Source organism: Pongo pygmaeus, chromosome 1, assembly GCF_028885625.2.
Source record: "Pongo pygmaeus isolate AG05252 chromosome 1, NHGRI_mPonPyg2-v2.0_pri, whole genome shotgun sequence".
Lineage (NCBI taxonomy): Eukaryota > Metazoa > Chordata > Mammalia > Primates > Hominidae > Pongo > Pongo pygmaeus.
Genome location: NC_072373.2, coordinates 124,159,398 through 124,182,473, shown reverse-complemented (window position 1 = coordinate 124,182,473; position 23,076 = coordinate 124,159,398). Strand labels below are relative to the sequence as shown.

The 23,076-nt window shown below is 33.3% G+C and overlaps 1 long non-coding RNA gene across 1 annotated transcript in view; it reads right to left on the bottom strand.

Moving 5' to 3' along the window:
• LOC129035623 (uncharacterized) overlaps nucleotides 1-23,076 on the bottom strand; it is a 35,580-nt gene that overhangs the window by 6,048 nt on the left and 6,456 nt on the right. Inside the window, exons 2-3 of the long non-coding RNA XR_008502247.1 lie at nucleotides 17,244-17,398; nucleotides 1,428-1,533 (exon numbers count right to left, since the gene is read on the bottom strand). This is a non-coding gene — a long non-coding RNA (uncharacterized LOC129035623). The remainder of the gene's footprint in view (nucleotides 1-1,427; nucleotides 1,534-17,243; nucleotides 17,399-23,076) is intronic.

The following is a 23,076-nucleotide window of genomic DNA, read 5'->3' as shown; positions in this document are numbered from 1 at the left end:
AAGCTCTGCCTTCCGGGTTCACACCGTTCTCCTGCCTCAGCCTCCCAAGTAGCTGGGACCACAGGCGCCCGCCACCACGCCCGGCTAATTTTTTGTATTTTTAGTAGAGACGGGGTTTCACCCTGTTAGCCAAGATGGTCTCTATCTCCTGACCTCGTGATCCGCCCACCTTGGCCTCCCAAAGTGCTGGGATTACAGGTGTGAGTCACTGCGCCCAGCCTAATGTTTTCTTACTTATTAGAAATGTGGATTTGGAAATAATCCAAAATGTTAATTAAATTTATTTTAATTTCTAGGCAAAAAATGTTTAAATTGTTTGTGTATCTCCTCATTTTTAATTATCACTGGAGACTGACTTAAAACAAGCTTAGTAACAGCTTTGTCTGTAATAAATAATCCCAAATTTAGAAAATATCTACCCATGTGTGTCTAATGTAATGGCCCCTTTGTGCTATAATTTAAACAATTTTTTTTTAGTTTATCTTTTATTTTAAAATCATTATTTTATTATAAATACATTTTTTTATCTCTAAGAACTGTTACACTCATAACTGTAGCATAAAAAGAAAAGGCCAATCTGTGTAAATTGATAAAAGCAAAACAAATATTTAAATTATGGATATAACAGTTTTCACATAAGAATTTTAACATACCATAGTTCAATTGTTACTACTTCTCACTCAACATTCTACATGCTTGAAATTTGTTTAATCTTCATAAATGGCACTATAAAATGTGCATAGCTGCACATGTACCTTATCCTACTGCCTAGTAGCTGCTTTAGTAGTAATTATTAGTATTTGCCTTATTTTACTGCCTAGTAGTTGCCTTAAAAGTTATTACTATTTTTCACATGAAGAATCTCAGTGCCCATAAGCACTGTGTAGGCATAATCAGAATAATGTGAATTTGAGGTGCCTTTCACATGTTTAACAACACAAAGGGACAATATTGCTTAATATGTAGATATTGAACAACACCTTTTTTCAGGATAAGTTGATGTAATATGTTCGCTATATGTTCCATGAGAAGCAATTTATAGTCCCAACTATTCTCTTAAAACCAAACTAGAGATACCATAATTAGTAGCTGCATTCAATGTCATCTACGAAGGTGGAGTTCCTTCTCCAGTTCTAGAATATGTGTTTGAATATCCAATGACCTGTTACATAAACTTTATAACTAAATATAAGTCAAATTTGTGGGCTGTTGCTCAACCCTTTGGATTCAAGTCAATTGTCTCTTATGACACATGGAGGTAAAAAGCAATGTAATTGTTTTCCATCTTTAAAAATGTGCTATAAACGTAGTGAACAAACACTTCAGTTTGCCCAGAAAAGTCTCAATTTATGCCTGCTGCAATTAAGTACCATAAGTGTCCCAGTTTGGATGATAAACTAGGTGGTTAACGCTGCCCATAAACTCACTTCTGATAGTGTAGTTGTTATCATACTGACTTTTATTTGGAGGAGAAAAATATTTCAAGATCAATACATATTTCCTCAGATGTAGGAGGTGTCCTGAAATGGCAATCTGCAGAAAATGGAAGGGTAAAAACATAGAAGTTTGAAAATGGTGACCAAAATTAATAAAGGGATGTATGATCTCCTAAATACCCCATAAAATGTTCTTGAAGTAAAATTTCACAGAACCAACTAACTATATAGGCAGGCACTATTGTTTACAAATTGATTCACAAATTGTAAATGGCAATGGGTGAATGAGCTCTCAGAGCATTTCACAGTGCTAAGATTAAAACACATGCTACTTCTCTGATTGCTGTAAACAGTAGTCTTTTTTATTTTATTGCAGATCTTTAACTCTACTATTCCAGAAATGACAGTTTTAAAAGTGTGATAAAAATGAAATTTCAATACACTGTCAATCATCCTGATTCCATATTGACTGAAGAAGAATAAAATCCACTTCTCAAGAATTTGCTTATTGTATGCTCATGTCTTATAATTATTGTCTCATTGATTCTGCCAAAAGAGAGTTAATTGAATTTTAAGCATATTGAAATGATGTTTTTATTATGACAATATCTTTATTCCTTACAAATAAATTTAGAGCATAAACAAGAATATATAAAATATTAGTTATTATTCATACTTCCCATGAAATATGAATATTTGATTACCTCTGTGACTTAGATGATTTATACAACATATGTATTGATTGAGATTAAAAATTAGACTGCTTAAATCTATTACCTATTTTCTTATTCCTTATCAACATTACTGATCATAATTTCTGGTGCTGAAATACTATTTAGAAAACTTTTTAAATGCAGTCATTTTAAAATCCTGTGCTTGAGGATAGGAATATGTTCTAAGAAATTCATTGTTAAGAGATTTTTGTCACTGTATGAATATCATAGGATGTACTTACACAAACCTAGATGATGTAGCCTACTGCACTCCTAAGGTATATGAATAGCCTACTTCTCCTAGTTTGTAACCCTGTACATTATGTTACTGTACTGAATACTGTGGGCAGTTGTAGTAAGACAATGGTACTTACCATTGTGTATATAAGCATAGAAAAGGTCCAATAAAAACATAGTATTATAACTTTATGAAACCACAGTCATATATGCAGTCCATCATTGACTGAAATATATAGTGCACGGTTGTACCATATTTATAATAAAAATATTGTGATTAATATTAACTTAATTTTTTAAATGTTTTTGGCTTTAATTACTACAATATCACTTGACTTATTTTTCTGTATACTCTTGTGTCAAGGCTAGCCTGTTAATTAAACTGTTTTAAGTTCCAGAAAAACTGCAAATGCAAATTCTATCATTTTATTCACGAAATTATCAAATAATTTATTCTAATAACACATTTACTTGATCTTCTCTTTAGATGACATTATAGTTATTAAGGTTAAGGTGTGCATTATGTTTCTATTTTATAATTACAAATATAGTTAATCTACTGATGTATTTTAAACAATACAAATTATACTAATATTAATTGCTTCTGAAAGACTCTAATAACATATTCTCATCACTAAATTTACAAGATACTTTGCTAAATTTATTTTTTTATAATACATATACATACACACACACTGTGAAATTTTGGAAATGTAAAAGTATAAAGAGAGAAATTAAACTGTCCTATAATGCCATTTATTCATAAATAACTAAAATAAACATTTGCATGTTTTCTGTCATTGTTTTTTCGTAACTGTTGATGTATTTTATACTGTAGACCTTTTATGTGATAGCTTTTCTGTGATCATATCTTCCTTTATTTAAGTAAATGTCAACGTCTCTAGTGTCTTATAATTAGGAGCCTATGTCATAGACAATAAGGGTGGTATTTCTACGCAGTTTTTCCTCTGCTGTCAGTAAGCCTGCCACTTACTGAACTTGAACCTGAGCTCATTTTCCATTTTGACATGCCAATTACGAGCCTAAAACAAGTAACTGTAAATAATACCATTTAACATTTAGAACAGTACAGAGTACAGCTCTCCAAATGAGTTTAGGAATACTTAGAGCCAGACTTGTTTGTGACAATGTAAGCTGGTACGGTTGACATTTAGGATGTGAACTCAAAGGAGCTAAACATCCTGCAATGTTCTGGTTATTTCCTACCAAAAAGACATAACACTAACATTGAGACACAGATGGGCATTTAAGAACAAATGTTTTTACTTAAAAACAAAACAAAAAAAAAACTTGCCTTGCTCAAGATATAAGAATGTATTCCCAGGAAAATATATGTTGGCTCTAAGTATCTTTCCTCTTTGCATGGTGTTTCAAATTATTTCTCAGCTATGCTTCATGGAACATGATTGGAGTTATGACATTTTTCCTAACTGCAAAGAAGGAGAAACATTTCTCCTCCGTTTTCTTATTGGCTTTGATTTTGTCAGTGGATTCAAGGAACAGACGTAAAACAACTGATTTTTTTTTAACCAGAAGCTTTAATCTCTACCAGAAAAATCTTTTTAATACATGAGAAAAAGTAAGTGGAAAAAATGGCACAATAATTTCTCTGAAGAGTGGGGATAGAATGCCAGGTATATTGGAAAGAATAGGCTACATTCAGGGAAGGGTCATGCCATTCATTACAAAAGAAAAGAAAAGGGTGGATGTGACTACCAGTAAATGATGATAACAGGGAATTATATTACTCCTGCTTATTCATGCTATTTTCTCAAACTCAAATCTCTCTACCAAAATCTAGACTGTTATATTCAACTACATTATTAACTTTGCTATTTGAATGGCTATTTTATTACCTAAATATTAATAAATCAAAAGCTGACTTTTTGACCATCACACCCAAACCTGCTCCAACCACAGCCCCCACCTCAGTTTACTAAAACTGCCTTTACAGTTGTGTAGATTAAGAACAATGGAGTCATTCTTGACTCCCTTTGCAATCCATGTTCAGTCCATCAGGATATTGTATTGAGTCTGTTTTTAAGAACATAAACAAAATATGAGCCTTCTTCATCTCTTCCACTGCTATAATCCTGGAACAAACCACCATAAGTTATTACTCAGATTACTGTAATAAGCTGCCAAATAATTAATGCTCTTTGTTTTAATTCTTACCCCAGAAAACTTGATTCTATTGCAGATAGTCTTTGAAAAATAAATGTGATATCGTCATTCCACTCAAAATGTTGCAATGTTTTTTCGTGTCATGCAGAGTAAATACCAGATCTTGTAATTGTCTTCTCTGAGACCTATCTTGGTAATTTCCCCTTTCACTCTGTTCTGAGCACATTGGTATCCTTACTCCTCCCCCAATACTCCAGGCACACTTTCACCTTGTGATGTATGCACTAGAAATATTCCTGGAACACACTTAGACTTTATATTTTCATGAATAACTTTTTCATCTCTTTCAAGTCTTTACTCACATGTTACTCTCTCATTGAAGGTTACAACTAATCACATTAGGGATATTACTCTTATACTTCTGATTTATATTACTTTTTCTTTCTTTTATTCATGTAGTTGCACTTCTTTCTTTTACTTATATAGTTATCTTTTATAACAAGATACTTTATTCAGTGATATAGCCTAAGTGCCTAGAACAGGGTTCTACACAGGAACTGGAGCTCAGGAAATAATCGTTGAATGGGTGAATGAATATGAACCTGAGAGGGAAGGTTATCCGCAGAGAGTGATTTAATGGCTGCTTTTCAATCTTCAACATGTTTTTCACCACAGAGCTTTTGACACAGTTAGTCTTGCCTTCTACTTGGAAATATTTCTCCATATAATCAAGGTTTCTGTCCTACCACTTTGGAAACTCCACTTAAATATGTTTCTTGCCTTTAAAATGTTGAAGAACTTCGCTTCTTATTACTGAACATGCTCTGCAGTTATTCTGGATGCTTTTTAAAAATAATCTTTGCATTTAATATAATTATATGGTAAGTATTCCCACCTATACATCTCTATTGACATATGTGAAATTACAGAGTCTTGCAAGTTGTAGCTGTAACTGTAGCTGGATATCTTCCCTACTTAAATTTTGTTGTCTTTTTAATCTCCATACTGCTAACCAGTTCTCTCTTTTTATTTTATCCTATACAGAGAAGCCAGAATCATATATTTAACATGTAAATTAACTTTTGTTACTTTCATCATACATATAAAACAAAGAATGGCTTTTATACTCAGTTAAGTCCTCCACGATTGGCCTATACCTACCTCTCTAAACATATTTTCTACAAATCTGATTCTTACTAAATCTGCTTAAGCCACAATGGCTTTCTCAATATCCTCATCTCAGAGTTGTTTCAGTTATTGTTCTTATGTCTTACTGTCCCCATAATTTATCCTAGTACCTGTTCACATAATACTTTCCTAAATGTTTCCTCCCTACCTAAAATTGCATCAACCTCTGTTTTTCTCAGCCAGCACTAACCCAGTTGAATATAATACCACATTTTTGTTAATGTGATTGTTTACCTCAATTTTCTGTTTTCTCATCAGGCTTCATGTGGGTAAGGATCATGGCTGCTGCATTTTTCTATAAAAAAAAAAAATTGGTAGAGGTCGGGCATGGTGGCTCATGCCTGTAATCCCAGCACTTTGGGAGGCCAAGGCGGGTGGATCACCTGAGGTCAGGAGTTCGAGACCACACTGACCAATATGGAGAAACTCCGGCTCTACTAAAAATACAAAAATTAGCCGGGCGTGGTTGCTCATGCCTGCAATCCCAGCTACTCAGTAGGCTGAGGCAGGAGAATCGCTCGAACCCGGGAGGCAGAGGTTGTGGTGAGCCGAAATTGCATCATTGCACTCCAGCCTGGGCAACAAGAACAAAACTCCATCTCAAAAAAAAAAAAAAAAAGAAAAAAAAATTGATGGCCATTATCCTAATTCACTTATAAGAGAGAACATGCAGTATTTGGTTTTCTTTTCTTATAAGTGACAGCTAAACTTGCATATGTTTGGACACAAAGAGAAAGAGAAGAACAATAGATGCCAGAACCTACTTGAGTTTGCAGGGTGGGAAGAGAGTGAGAGTTAAAAACCCTCCTATCAGGTACAATGCTCACTACCTGGGTAATGAAGTCATTTGTGCACCAAACCCCAGAGAAATGCAATTTACCCATGTAACAAACGTGCATACCTGTGTATATACCCTCAGAACCTACAATAAAAGTTGAAAAAGAAAAAATATATATATTTTATGTATGTGTATATATACATAAAATATATATTTACAGTCTTCTTAAGTCTTATGTATATATATATTTACATATATACATAAATATATGTGACTATATATAGTCTTAAGTCTTATGCATATATATTTTATATATAAACATAAAATATACATGATTATATATAGTCGTAAGCCTTATGTATATATATTTCATATATACTATATAGTTCATATATATACTATATATAGTTCATATATATACTATATATAGTTCATATATATACTATATATAGTTCATATATATACTATATATAGTTCATATATATACTATATATAGTTCATATATATACTATATATAGTTCATATATATACTATATATAGTTCATATATATACTATATATAGTTCATATATATACTATATATAGTTCATATATATACTATATATAGTTCATATATATACTATATATATTTCATATATATACTATATATATTCGTATATATAGTATATATATTTCATATATATAGTATATATATTTCATATATACTATATATATTTCATATATATACATAAAGTATAGATATTTATATATATATACCTAAGGTATATATATTTTATATATACATAAAGTATATATATTTTTATATATACATAAAGTATAGATATATTTATTCTCATATAAAACAAAGAATGCTTAAGAAGAGGATGGAATGCCATAAGCAGAAGATAAACAGGTATGTCAAGGGTCTCCAAGATCACCTTCAGGCTCAATGATTCACTAGAGGCACTCAGGAAAGTTGTTATACTCATGTTTACATTTTTAAGAGTGAAAGAATACAGATTACAATCAGCAAAGAGGTCTGTGGGACAAGGTCCAAGTAAAACCAGACTCAAGCTTCTAGGTGTCTTCTGTAGGTAGAGTTTCAAGGACCTGTTTAGATCTCCCAGCAACACCTTGTGACAACACATGGAAAGCTAAAGTGTTATCAATCAAAGAAACTCATGCAGCTTTGGGTGTCCAGCGTTTAAATTGCAGGCTGACATGTTTTGACTCTGTTCCCACCCAAATCTCATCCTGAATTGTAAATCCCATAATCCCCACATATCGTGGGAGGGATCCAGTCTGAGGTAATTGAATCATGGGGGCAGTTACCCCCATGCTCTTCTTGTGATAGAGAGTGAGGTGCTTTTATAAGGTTACCCCAAAATTTGGAAGCAACTTTGGACTTGGGTAACAGGCAGAGGTTGGAACAGTTTAGAGGGCTCAGAAGAAGACAGAAAAATGTGGAAAAGTTTGGAACTTCCTAGAAGCTTAGTGAATAGCTTGGACCACAATGCTGATACTGATACGGACAATGAAGTCCAAACTGAGGTGGTCTCAGACAGATATGAGGAATTTGTTGGGAATTGAAGTAAAGGTCATTCTTACTATGTGAAGAGACTGGTGGCATTGTATTCCTGCCCTAACTATCAGTGGCACTTTGAACTTGAGATAATTTAGGGGATTTGGCAGAAGAAATTTCTAAGTGGCAAAGCATTCAAGAGAAAACAGAGCATAAAAGTTTGAAAAATTTGCAGCCTGACAATGGGATAGAAAAGAAAACCCACTTTCTGGGGAGAAATTCAAGGCTGCTGCAGAAATTTGCGTAAGTAACAAGGAGCTGAATGTTAATCACCAAGACAATGGGGAGAATGTCCCCAGGGCATATCAGATACCTTCACAGTAGCCCCTTCCATCACAGGCTCAGAGGCCTATGAGGAAAAAATGGTTTCCTGGGCTGGGCCCAGGGCCTCCCTGCTGTGTGCAACCTAGAGACTTGGTGCCCCATGTCCCAGCCACTCCAGCCACTCCAGCCATGGCTAAAAGGGTTAGAGGTACAACTCAGGCTGTGGTTTTAGAGGGTTCAAGTCCAAAGCCTTGGCAACTTCCACATGGTGTTGAGCGTGCAGATACACAGAAGTCAAGAATTGATGTTTGGAAACCTCTACCTAGATTTCAGAGGATGTATGGAAATGCCTGGATGTCAATGCAGATGTTTGCTACAGGGATGAAGCCCTCATGGAGAACCTCTGTGACAGCAGTGGAGAAAGAAAATGTGGGGTCATAACCCCAGACAGAGTTAGGTCATAATCCCTGACAGAGTCCCCACTCGCATGGCCTTGTGGAGCTGTGAGAAGAGAGACATTATTCTCCAGAACCCAGAATGGTAGATCCACCAACAGCTGGAAGTGTGCACCTGGAAAAGCCTCAGGTATTCAACGCCAGCTTGTGAAAGTAACTGGGAGTGGAGTTGTACCCTGCAAAGCCACAAGGGAGCCAAAGCTCAAGGCCGTGGGAGCCTACCTCTAGCATTCACCAGACCTGGGTATCAGATGTGGAGTCAAAGAAGATTATTTTGGAACTTTAAGGTTTAATGACTGCCCTATTGGATTTCAAACTTGCTTGGGCCCTGTAGCCTCTTTGTTTTGGCCAATTTCTTCCATATGAAACGGGTATGTTTACCCAATGCCTGTAACTCACTGTATCTAGGAAGTGATGAACATGCTTTTGATTTTACAGCCTCATAGTTGGAAGAGACTTGCCATGTCTTAGATGACATTTTGGACTTGGACATTTGAATTAATGCTGGAATGAGTTACTACTTTGGGGGACTGTTGGGAAGGCACAATTGTGTTTTAAATTATGAGGATATGAGATTTGTGGGGAGCCAGGGATAAAATAGTATGGTTTGGTTGTATCCTCACCCAAATCTCATCTTAAATTGTAGTCCCATAATCCCATTTGTGGAGGGAGGGACACAGTAAGAGGTAATTGAGTCATGGGGATGGTTACCCTCATGCTTCTGTTCTTCTGATAGTGAGTGAGTTCTCATGAGATCTAATGGTTTTGTAAGGGGCTTTTTTCTCTTTGCTCTTCACTTCTCCTTGCTGCTGCTATGTGAAGATGGATGTGTTTGCTTCTCCTTTTGCCATGATTGTAAGTTTCCTGAGGCTTCTCCAGCCATGCTAAACTGTGAGTCAATTAAAGCTCTTTTCATTACAAATTACCCAGTTTTGGGTATGTCTTTATTAGCAGCATAAGAATGAACTAATATAGGGGCCTACCACATAGGCATCTAGTCCCTGAATGACTGACTTCAGCTACTCAGGTTCCAGTCCCTCAGGATGAATACATTCAGACACCATAAATCACAGTTTAAGCATAAACTACCTGATCACACTGGTCCTTCAGGACCAAAGCTTTAGGGATACATAAACACACTTATCAAACAAACCAAATATTCTAAGGTCTCAGAGATTATCTTTCTTCCTAAACTGTCAAACTACTCTGTTTTTCTGAATATGTAGAGTTTGAGCAACCTGCACATGCTGATTTAACCAATTCCTCCAGAAAATTAAGTTTAAATAGTAGGAGCTACTATTTTTTTAGGCTTTGATGTTCTCAAAGTACAGGTTTGAAATAAATAAAACCTCACTCTTCATGGAACTGATATGTGCAAATTTCAGTTTCCATGATTTAGGGAAAATAACACCAGTCCCCAAACAACAAAGTGCAGTTTTTAATTACCACAAAATGTAAACTGTAATTGCATAAAGTATAAACTTTGCTGCTGTTTCTGCAGCCCACAAATTACCATGTATACAACAGACTCATGTCCTGATCAATGACTAATCACGGCTTTTCTTGTGATTCAGTTTACACACAGATAACAAATGTGTAGTGTTGTTTCCTTTTCTCCTAGTGATAAACTTACGTGACATCTTATAAAAATGAAACCATATATTGTATCCATAATACCATTATGTATTAATATAATATAGTATTTTAATAGAGTATAGTATATATTAGTTGTATAATACCATTATTGTATTATATATACTATTGCCTATGTAAACGAAAAAGTATCTGAGAAAAGTCTCAATCAATTTAGAACGTTTATTTAATATTTTGCCAAAGTTAAGGACATGCCTATGACACAGCTGCAGGAGGTCCTGATGACATGTGCCCAAGGTGGGAGGATACAACTTGCTTTTACACATTTTAGGGAGACAAGAGACATTAATCAATATGTGTAAGATATACGTTCATTTGGTCCAGGAAGGTGGGACAACTCTAAGTGGGGGCTTCCAAGTTAGCAGTAGATGAGAGTCAAAAGGTCGCATTATTTTCATTCCTTGATTAGCCTTCCACTGAACACATAATTTGAGCTCTTGATCAGCTTTCCACTGAACACACAATTTAGTCTGGCTCAGTGAATCTGCATTTTTACATAAACTACATAAACAATGGGGCAGAGGAAGTAATCAGATATATATTTGTCTCATGTGAGCCTCAGAGGGATGACTTTGAGTTCTGTCCGTCCTTTGCCCAAAAGGAATTTCCATGTGGGCAAATTGTGAGAGAGATATGTAGATTTTTATATTTGTAGCAATCATATTTAGAAACACAATGGAAAGTATGTTTGTCTGACATAGTTCCCAGCTTGACTTTTCCTTTGGCTTAGTGATTTCGGGGTCCTGAGGTTTATTTTCCTTTCACATATATAATATATTATAATATTATATATAATCTCTATATAATATATAATATTTGTATAACACTATATAGATTTTTCAGGTGAAATGGCAGATTGTGGCAATGTTGACACTGCCACTGCTTGAAAGGCTCTAAATAAGCAGCCAGAGTAATTTAGTGAAGGTGAACTTATCAATGTAAATAAAGAAGCTGATTATGGTAAAAGGCTAGAGATGACATACAGGAAGTAAAAACAACACAAAACTTCACATTCCTATAACTCTCAGAGATATTTCTTAATGTTGAAAGTGTAAAGAATAAAATATTGGGGGCTGATCCAAATTTAGAAAGGAATATAACAATTCTCCAAGGCATACAAAAAGATGCTTGCTTAGTGGTATAAGTTATACAACAAGAAGGCAATCAATATTCAAAATATTCTTGGTAAGATTTTTTTACAAAAAAAACTTATTTTTTTAATTTTAAAAACTACAGTGTACTAAATAAATATTAGTTTTACTATTTTTTATTTCCCTATATATTTTTATCACCCACAGTAAGAGCATTTTAAAATTTTTAACAAATATTTTATAGGTCATGGAAAAATCATAATTTTCTCCATTGATTGTTAAGGTTTATTTGCACAGTTTCAGCTTTCATAGTAATTTTTATGATCTCACACTATCATCCAAAGCGAAGTCTGTTTGTGTCTTAAATTATCATAAAATTCTACTCATTTTTGTCTTTCTTCTTCTTTACCTTATTGATTGCTGAAGGACAGGACTTCGATTTGCATATTCTATATAATAAGTACCAGATAACAAAATTTGAATAAAAGTAAAATAATCCAATGAGCATAATTAATTTGACATAGATGAGTAGTTAACACTGAAATAAAATATGAGATATTGAATAAAAAATATAAATGTCTGTGCCATCCTGGACTTTTAAAATGTATTTATCTCATTAAAGCAAATATGTACCTAAAAGACTCAAACAGTTTAACTGTATTCACAGGCCCCAATTCCCTAATTACTTTCCACCTGTGCATGCCATTCTGCAGATTCTCACTGTATCTCTATAAAATTGCATTTTTTCCCTTAAGCTCCATGTATACTAAAAATGGGTAAAGATTATATCAGTTATCTGTTGCTACATAATAATTTACTCCAAATTGATCACCTTAAAACAAAAGTTTCTAATGACAGAATGCTTAATGTGGCTCAGATGAATACCTCTGGCTAAAGTTTATTGTTTTTTCAATCATACTGTTGTCCAGGGCTGGAGTTTTATCTGAAGGGCAACCTGGGGAGAGTGGAATGTCAAGTTCATTTATTTGGTTCGTGGCAATATTTAGGTCCTCAAAGATGTCGGATGAAAAGCCTCAGTTTCTACCTGGCTATTGTCTGGAGCCTCTCACTTCTTGCAATTTGAGACTTTTCATAGGGTATCTCACAGTATGACAAATGTCTTCCCAGAAAGTGAGAAAGCCAGAGAGTGAGGAAGAGCACCTTAGATGAAAGTCAACAGTCAATTTTGTAAAGTAGTCTTCCAAGTAATATCTCATTATATATGCAGTATTTTATTATTTAGTAGCATTTCAAAGAGTCCAGGTCACACTCAAAAAGAGAACATTTCACAAGGTACAAATACCAGAAATAGAGATACGTAGGAGCCAATTTAGAGACTTCTTATCACAAAGGCTTTTCAGATCTCAATTTCAACCTATTGATATTTGGGATAGCATCTGTTTATTTATAGGATTTGGGATCTGAGGAATAAGACCTGATTTTTTTTTTTTTTTTGGGCAAGCCTCTTGCCTATTCATTACTGACAGTCAAAGGGGAAAATATTGGCCTCTGTATCATCTTCCATTGCACACAGGCCCATGAAGAGTTTATGGGGAGACTTTGAGCTTGCCAATGGTGGTATAGCCAATTGAAAAATACAATTTATTTGAAAATATAAATTTTATAAATTGTCCAAAGAAAAATTAGTTTGTAATATATAGTGGTTATCAGAGAATATTGTTTTTCAACTTATTTTGATTTACTACACACACAAACACATACATATATGAAGAGATAATCTACAATATATTTTATGATTAAAGTAAAAGTATTAAGGACTTCCCCAAATCAGAGGTTATTCAGTCTAGGCAAGGAAAAAAACATGATAAACTTTCAGGATATCAAAATTATCAAAGATATTTTTCTTTATTCTCTGATCAAAACAATATTAAAGAATCATGAAATGTAATGCATAGTAGATTCAGTATTATGCTATCTTATTCTTTTATATTAAAATACTAAGTATAATTTCAAAATGAATATGGATGAGGAGGTTGTTTAAGTCATTTATTAAACTAGCAAAAATTACTGAAAAAAATCACACCTCCATTATCTTATGTGATGCTAGGTAGAAAAGGATTAACATAAAAGAGTGAATTAATTATCTCAATTAGGCATTCCTGTAAAATTATAATGACCTCCTCATAATACCAGATATAAATACCATTGATAAAAATGTTAATGGTATAAACTAGGGAAAGGCTGTTGTTTGGAGCAGGTGATAATATCATGGTTTGGATTTGTTATAATTTAAAATAAAATATATGAATTTAGGATGGCTGACTGGCTTGAAAATAGGGAGAAGCCTATAAATAATTTCTTTTCTCAATGCAATCAACAGTATATAAAAGAAAAAACATCCAAAACCGTAATAGTTTCCTTTTGTGAACTGTGTTTCTGCACACATTGTCAAAACTTCTTAATCCAAAATTGAAATACATGTTAATATAGGAGCAAAATGGTAGTTTTGGTTGCTCCATCTGTTGGTTTTGGGATCCTCCAGGAAAAGAATGCTTTATCTGTGCCCAATGCTTGCTTACGCCCTTTGAATATGTAAATTTTGATGCTGGGTAAAAATTATTATTTGCTTGAAACTGCTTTTATAATTCAAAACTTTGCATTTGATATTTTTCGACTAAAAGCTATCTTTTTGTTTTATAGTAACAAAATTAATCAATATACAGCAAAGTTTTTGACAGAGGCTATTCTCACTGGAAACTTGTAAGCTTTTGTATTTGTAGCAATTCGAGTACTTTATCTATTAAGAAATGTATAATGCATTAATACAGCTTGTTTGGATAGGGTGGAACCATTTCAGAATTCACCAAAATTCTATTGTTTTTCATTCTAACTGTACATTCATCAACTATAGGTGAATATTGGTGCTTTAAAATGTAAACCCTTAATTTTGTTGTTTTGCTTTATAGATTATTTTTTATAAAATCATATATATCTTCAAGCTGTTTTAGCATATGATGAAAGATAATAGACGTTGGATGAAATTTTAGGTGCACTCAAAGCTTTGAGCAGAACTATAACTGATTGACTCACTTAAGAATTAAACTTGAGGCCAGGCGTGGTGGCTCATGCCTGCAATCCTGGCACTTTGGGAGGCCGAGGTGGACGGATGGACTGAGGTCAGGAGTTTGAGACCAGCCTGGCCAACATGGTGAAACCCCATCTCTACTAAAAATACAAAAATAGCTGGGCCTGGTGGCAGGCGCCTGTAATCCCAGCTACTAAGGAGGCTGAAGTGGGAGAATTGCTTGAACCTGGGAGGTAGAAGTTGACGTGAGCTGAGATTGCGCCATTGTACTCCAGCCTGGGAGGGAAACAGTCTCAAAAAAAAAAAAAAAAAAAAATTTAAACTTGAGGCTTTAATGGTGCCCCACCCTGCTGCAATAGACTATTTAATATATTTTTCACCAAATAAATTTATTCTTTAATATTTTGTTCTCATTTACACTTTAAAAAAATTACAAAAACCGCTTCCTGTGGCTATCATTTTTGTCATATTTAATATAATTTCAATGTTTTAGAATAAATATATAAATACGCATTTATTTTTGATAGCAGAAAACAATGAACTGTTTTCTGCATTTATTTAAGTATATTCTTTAGTATGCTTCTATTATAATTTAAAAAAATTATTTTTTAAATATTTAGTTTCAAGCAATAATTATTAGAAAATGTTTTGTACAATCTATCTGGAGATATATTTTCTAAAAATTCTTCATGTTCTAAAAATTCTTCATGAATTTAATATGCTGATTATTCTTACAGTATTTTTTATACTTATGGCTGCTTTTGCAAAATATAAGATAATTTATCTTAGATTACCTTAACATATGATTAAGGACAGAGAAAATTTAACTTGATTGAAAATGTAGGAACTGATTTATACATTTTTAAAAATTGACTTTATTGGACCTTTGGAATCTTACTTTTTTCCTCTGAGTGGTTTAGTTATGCAGACTTCTGCATTGCATAGGTATTTTGTTCCCATATATTTTCTCATTGTAACTCTTTTCTTCAGCATGTTCTGTCCTTATTTAAAAAGGGGATTTTAGAATGTTAGCAGTTTGAATTTCAATAATGTGGTTGCTAGGAGAGGGGAAGGTATTCTAAGATACAGGGTCTCTCTTTTTTTGAATTTAAACTTTGAGTACAAAGGCTGAATAGGAAACCTACATGTCTTCATTATTACCTCTTGTGTAGGGTAAAAAATCCATATCTTGAATATGGGTTCACTATGTCACTAAGCAAAATTTGAGTTTTATTTCTGTATTTTATTGGCAGGAAAATAAAATTTTTATAAATAAATAACTTTTTAAATGGAGAGAGATTTCTGAAATTATTACCTTTAAGTTTTTCATTGTCCTCTTACTGAGGTGCTTTGTGGTGCTAACATTTTAAAGTCAAAAGATTTTGCTGAACCCAAATAAAAACATATAAAGATTTCAAGAACCTATTTTGGATTTTTAAATAGTTGCATTTAGTTGAAGAGATTTAAATTACCTATTTCTACCTAATCTTTTCATGTAGCACCATGTACTATGTTTCTGTATGTGTGCAAATGTGTACATATATATAAAATTTATGAAAAGTATTTCATATTAATTTAGTATTTCTCTTCTTTCTATTACTTGCTTTTATTTAATTCAGGTGAATATTGTGTGTGTATGAAATGGTTTGTCTGTGTCCCCACCCAAATCTCATCTTGAATTGTAGCTCCCATAATTCCCACGTGTTGTGGGAGGGACCTGGTGGGAAGTAATTGAATCCTGGGGTCAGGTCTTTCCCATTCAGTTCTTGTGATAGTGAATAAGTCTCACAAGATCTGATGGTTTTACAAAGGGGGTTCCCCTACACAAGCTTTCTTGCCTGCTGCTATATAAGATGTGTCTTTCTTCCCGTTTACCTTCTGCCATGATTGTGAAGCTTCCCTAGCCATGTGGAACTGTGAGTCAATTAAACCTCTTTCCTTTATAAATTACTCAGTCTTGGGTATGTCTTTATTAGCAGTGTGAGAACAGACTAATACAGTATATTTGCATGTCCATACACATACATATATGTATATATATATATATATATTACTATTTAAACTTATGTCTATAACTTTATATAAAATTACATTTTACAGCCAGGTGCGGTGGTTCACGTCTGTAATTCCAGCACTTTGGGAGGCTAAGATGGGCAGGGTACGAGGTCAGGAGCTTGAGACCAGCCTGGCCAACATGGTGAAACCTCATCTTTACTAAAAATACAAAAATTAGCCAGTTGTGGTGGCAGGCACCTGTAATCCAAGCTACTAGGGAGGTTGAGGCAGGAGAATTGCTTGAACTCTGGAGGTAGAGGTTGCAGTGAACCAAGATCGTGTCACTGCACTCCAGTCTGGGCAACAGAGCAAGACTCCCTCTCAAAATAAAAAGAAAAATTACATTTTATTATGCATTTGGAAAGATAGACTAATTCATAAATAAAAAGACCAAAATTATTAGTACATGCCAAATTACAACCTGTCTTTCTTTTGTCACACACAATATGTACTGAACAATTGAGACGATGATTTTATTCAGGCTATTGCAATACAGTGAACATTCATTAATGACAAATATCTTAAAAAAAGAAAGGAGGCTTAGAGTAGTATAACTTCAGGTATAAGGGAGTCATCCCCAAGACGTGGGGGAGTCATGGGGCAGAGTGACAGTAAGTCTTACCTGAAGAGTGGAGGTGGGTAGTTCTTGTCATATGTAAAAAGTAGGTGGTCCTTGGACACACAAAATGGTGAACAGATATCTCAACTTTTGTTATTTTCCAGAAGCACGATGATCAACTAAAGTCTAGCATTGCCATATATTTGATAATTATTAACCTAAAAAGGAAAAGAAGGTGAAATTACATTAAAAGTTTCATTAATTAAATGAATCTTGGTTATGGCACTTGGAAAAAATAGCAAAATTTTTACCAAAAGTGTTTTATTGGACAAATGTTTTGCTGAAGGTATTACAGTTTAGCTTGAGTATACTTTATTTACTTGATTTTAACATATATAAATAAAAGAGTATTTTGTTATTGTTATGTCTATATAATGTCTTCTTTGAAAAAATATTAATTTAAGAGCTAATCAAGCTTACCATTTCAATGAAATGAGCCAAAAGACACAACTTAGGACCAAACTATCTCTTAAAAATAATTTTTCTGTACAAACAAAAACTGAGTTACTTCTCATGTATTAATCTATGTAAATTTCCAGGCTTTGTATTAATATCTTTTAAAAATACATTAATGCCATTTTTATTGAATGTTTTATGAAACATTGAATACATCTAAAATCAACTAGTTTGCACTTAAGGACTTCATTATATTCTTTCAACTATATTGCTTCTAGAAATGTTAGTAACTTGTTCTAAAGAAGTATATAAAATATTTATTCTGTATGTAAAATGTTAGTATAAAATACAATGTATTTTGTGGCCTACTCAGTATCAATCAGAGGAGTAAAATGTAACAATATTAGAACACTAAGATTCATACTAATACAATAAGCATGTTTTAAATTCTTACAAAAAAGTTGAAGATGAAAAGTATATTTCAGGCAGTAAGATCAACACACTAAGTTAATATAATAAGATATTCAGCATTATGAGAATCATTCACCTTTTCATCAATGAATATATCAGGCAAAATGGAGTACAGAAGTTATTGGCTAAGATGTTTAAAAGGATGAAAGCCCAGAAAGTATAGATTTATGATAAATTCTGAAAACAGCAATTTACTGGAAGATGGGAAATGTATTTACTTTTATATTTTTATTTATTTATTTTGAGACAGAGTCTCTCTGTCACACAGGCTGGAGTGCCGTGGCCTGATCTTATCTCACTGTAAACTTCGCCTCCTGTGTTCAAACGATTCTCCTGTCTCAGCCTCCTGAGTAGGTGGGATTACAGGTGTGTGCCACCATGCCGACTAATTTTGTATTTTTATTAAAGACAGAGTTTCACCATGTTGGCCAGGCTGGTCTCAAACACCTGACCTCAAATGATCCACCTGCCTTGGCCTCCCAAAGTGCTGGGATAACAGGCATGACCCACTGAGCCAGGCCAGAAGATGGGAAAAGAACATTTAGTGAATAAGAATTCAACAAATTGCTTAAATATATTAAAGTATAATCGGTGTAAGGCAGTATACAGCGTTTCCAGTATAGGATTCCTAGTTCCGGAGCTGTCTGTCTGTGACACCTATGATGTTGTGCAAAAGGAATATTAATAACTACTAAACATAAGATTAGAATTAATACACTTACTGATAAACACACAAAATATCTAAATGTGTATATGTAAGTATTTTTATCAGAAGAGAAATTTTAGAGATATTTGCCTATATGTATAGACTTAAAAATATATAAATACAGTTTATTTGGTACAATAAAATCTGAATAATAATTTTAAAAGTACAAAAATAAAATTTCAAAAATGTATACACCAGAAAAACACTAGTCTTCTAAACTCTAGGGAACATTATTGCTTCATTTTGAATTTCTTCACGATTTTTTAAATTCTTACCTCACTGGCTGTGGGCCCTGGCTCATCTGCACTAGATTTAATTTCAGAATAATAAAATATAATGCATTTTTGCTTTTAAGGTTTAGAAATTTTTAAATTAAATGTGGCCTCTGTGTTTTTTCTTCATTGAAATACTTTTAATTATTCTCTTTATATAGAGGTTTTTTATTTATTCATTTTTATTCAAATATCTTTTTATTTAATGCCTACAATTTATCAAGCGCTATACTTAGACTATAATGATGAACAAGACTAACACAAGTGCTGTGCTAATGGAAAGCTTCAATATCATATAAAATATATATTTATCATGTAATAAATTTCAATTATAATAATCATAAAGAATTGAATTTCAGCATTCTATGTGAAGAATTAATAGAAGAATTTATATAGGTTTGTGTTCTCATGCAAATACCCATATAAAGGAATAGTAAGAGTTAAATGTCTATTCAGGTACAAAAAACTGACCTAGAGCTTGAAGTAACCATGACAAATAAAAGAACCAAATGAAAGTCAATGTAGCTAAGGTATGGAGAGTTAAAGGAATAGATATGTGAAAGGATCCTAGAAAGTTAGAAAGAAATCCCTGGATGGTATTATTTGCTAGATGTTGGGTCTGTTTAAATATCACTAGGAAGGCCTTGAATTGTTCTACACATCAGATGACCATCAGTTTTACATTTACAAAAGGAGATCTTAAAGAATGAAGAACAAATAACAAAGTAGGAAGAGTTAATTTTGAAACATCACTTAAGAGAATATTATAATCCAGAGAAGAAATGATGGTCGCTTAACAATGAGGAACAAAGTGGTGGGTGGGTTTCAGACATATGTATGATATAGAATAAATTGGATTTGTAATATAATTGATGACAAATAAGAGAATCAAGAATAATTCCAGATTTGGGGCTGAGAAAAAACCATTATGTAAACCATGGTTTAATTTTCTGATTTAGGCAACACAGTATATATATATATATACATATATATATATATATGTATATATATATATATACTGTGCAGCCATTGCACATCTTCTTCCTATTTCCCACTTCTCAATTGTCTGGAACGCTCTTCCAGTAATAAACTAGTAATTACATCCAACATGATCTTCTTCTTATTCCTATCTCTCCTCCCTACTCCTAGGGGCAGAAAAAGTGTAAGACTGAATATCAAGTAAACTGTCACAAAAGTGAATATGCCTCATCTAAATTGCTCTATTATAATCTTGACGTATAAAGCAGATCAAGAATAAAAGTCAGGCTGGGCCCGGTGGCTCACGCCTGTAATCCCAGCACTTTGGGAGGCCGAGGCAGGTGGATCACGAGGTCAGGAGATTGAGACCATCCTGGCTAACAGGGTGAAACCCCGTCTCTACGAAAAATACAAAAAATTAGCCGGGCATAGTGGCGGGCACCTGTAGTTCCAGATGCTCAAGAGGCTGAGGCAGGAGAATGGCGTGAACTCGGAAGGTGGAGGTTGCAGTGGACGGAGATCTGGCCACTGCACTCCAGCCTGGGCAACAGAGTGAGACTCTGTGTCAAAAAAAAAAAAAGAAAAAACAATAAAAGTCCAAGAAGCAGAATAAACAAATAACTTAAGCCTCCCTTAATCCAGTGGGAATTGATTGATCACCAATATTAAATTTATAATTCATACTAATATATAAATTAGCTATTTATTTCATTGGTAAACTAACTTATTAATTTATCTAAATTCACAAGCACAAATGTTTTATCTGAAGATTTAACCTCTGTACAATGGACTGTAATTAGAAATATATAATCTTTTATTTCAAATATCTCATAGTTATAATTACTTTTTTATTTTTCCTCACCACAAACAACTGCTACGTATGTCTGTAAATTTTGCTTTCTTTCTACCTTTCCCTTTGAGATCCTAAGTGTTCTGTTACTAAAATTTACATTTCCCATATTGATAGATATTTGATAGGTTTCTAAGTTTTTGCTGTTATAAACATTGTTAATATGAACAATTTTAAACATTTTTGGCGTGCATATATGAATATCTCTAATGAATATACATAAAACTGGAATAAGGAGTTATCCAGTAAACATATCCAACTTTCCAAGGTAAAGCATAATTATTTTCCAATGTGGCTAAGAAATTTATACTCTTAAATATTAATATTTCACAACTTCCCACTATATTTTACTTGCTGATTTTTGGTACTTTCAAACTATAAGTTTTAACATAGTGGCTATAAAATTGTATGTATGTAGTAATTTTTTGCATTTTCTTTGTCACAATTAAGGTTCAACATTTTCATATTGTTATTTAATAGTAATCTACTCCCTGAATTTAATTTATTTTTTAAACATGGGTCTTGCTAGATTTCAAAAATAACGTTGTTTAATTAATTGACATAATTCTATCTTATACCACTTGTTTAGGTTGCAAGTCAGTTCAATGAAATGAATCCATGTTTACTCTGTGTAATTAATTTCTAAGTCTTCATGAATAAGAGACACAAGTTATGTGCTATTTTTATGCTAGCATTATCCACTTTTTCTCTTTATGTGTTTGTATACATATGAAATGATATATTTGGCTACAAAAATTAGGATTATAAAGGGCTTCCAAGGATGCAATTAAGCATTTTGTGTGCTGAGCATCTCTGTTGATGCTAGTGGTTTCGGTAGCAGTGTTCTTCCAAGTTAAGGAAACATTTTTTTAAAAGGCAATGATTTGTTTACAAGATACACAGAGCTGGGGGCTTTGTGGAAAGAAATGAGGTCAGGAATTTGAGACTGGCCTGACCAATGTGGTGAAACCCCATCTCTACTAAAAACACAAAAATTAGCCTGGCATGGTGGCGGGCGCCTGTAATCTCAGCTACTCGGGAGGCTGAGACAGGAGAATCGCTTGAACTCGGGAGGCGGAGATTGCAGTGAGCTGAGATTGTGCCATTGCACTTCAGCCTGGGCGACAGAATGAGACTACATCTTAAAAAAAATCAAATTAATGTAGTTCTGTATGACAAAGTGCAGTCTATACACAGATAAAGATAGGTGCTGTGCTCTCTAGAGAAAATGGAAAATAAAAAAAAAGGACAGTATGTAATCCATCAATGAAGAAGCTGGAAAAATAACCACAAATGTCTAAAACACGTAGAAAAGAAGAACTAAAAGGCTTATTCCAGTACTGCAACGTGGTGTAAGGAAAATAGGAATCGAAAGGCCCAGAAATGTAGAAATACTTAAAAACTGTTCATTTTCTGTGGTTGAAGGTTGTTCTCTCAACTAAGGCAGCATTTTATATGCTGGTTTCATATACTGTGGATTATCCCTATGATGTGTTCGAAGCACTTTAAACCTTGATAGATTCATGGATGCTTACTACTTGAATGTGTGTAACTCTATTTTGTCTTATCACTTATCTTAGTCTTCTGCATTCATATAAGCAGATAAAATTACACTTATATGAAATTGTAATGTTACCTAATTAAATGCTTCCTTTATGAGATCAGGGCCAATGTCTGCTTGCTTACTAGTCTATGTTCAATGTCTTTCTGGATAATTACCACGTTAGAAAACTTAATAAATGTTCATTAAGAAAATAAAAACTAAAATAATTATTACCCGTTATTTATTATCAAATTATATTTATGTATAAATACAAATAAAAATTAAATTGTACTAAAAATTAAATAATCTATAGCCTCTATAGGGTAAATCCCACGTGATTTTCTGGCTGTAAAGTAAACAAAATAAGTATAATCCCTAAGGAATAAATAATTGTGAAGGCAAATGTGAATGAATATATTTTTCCAGTGGAAACAACGTCTTTGAAATATCAATCATATCTGGAAATAATTGGTTTAATTTAGTTTTAAATTATCAATTATGTAACACAGGGTGCAAGCATGTCTCTGTGTCTCTGTTGATATTTCTCAGAGAGAAAATAAAGAGAAACATCTATTCTAACTTAAATCTGATCTTTACTTTTGTTCTTCAAATTAAGTCCT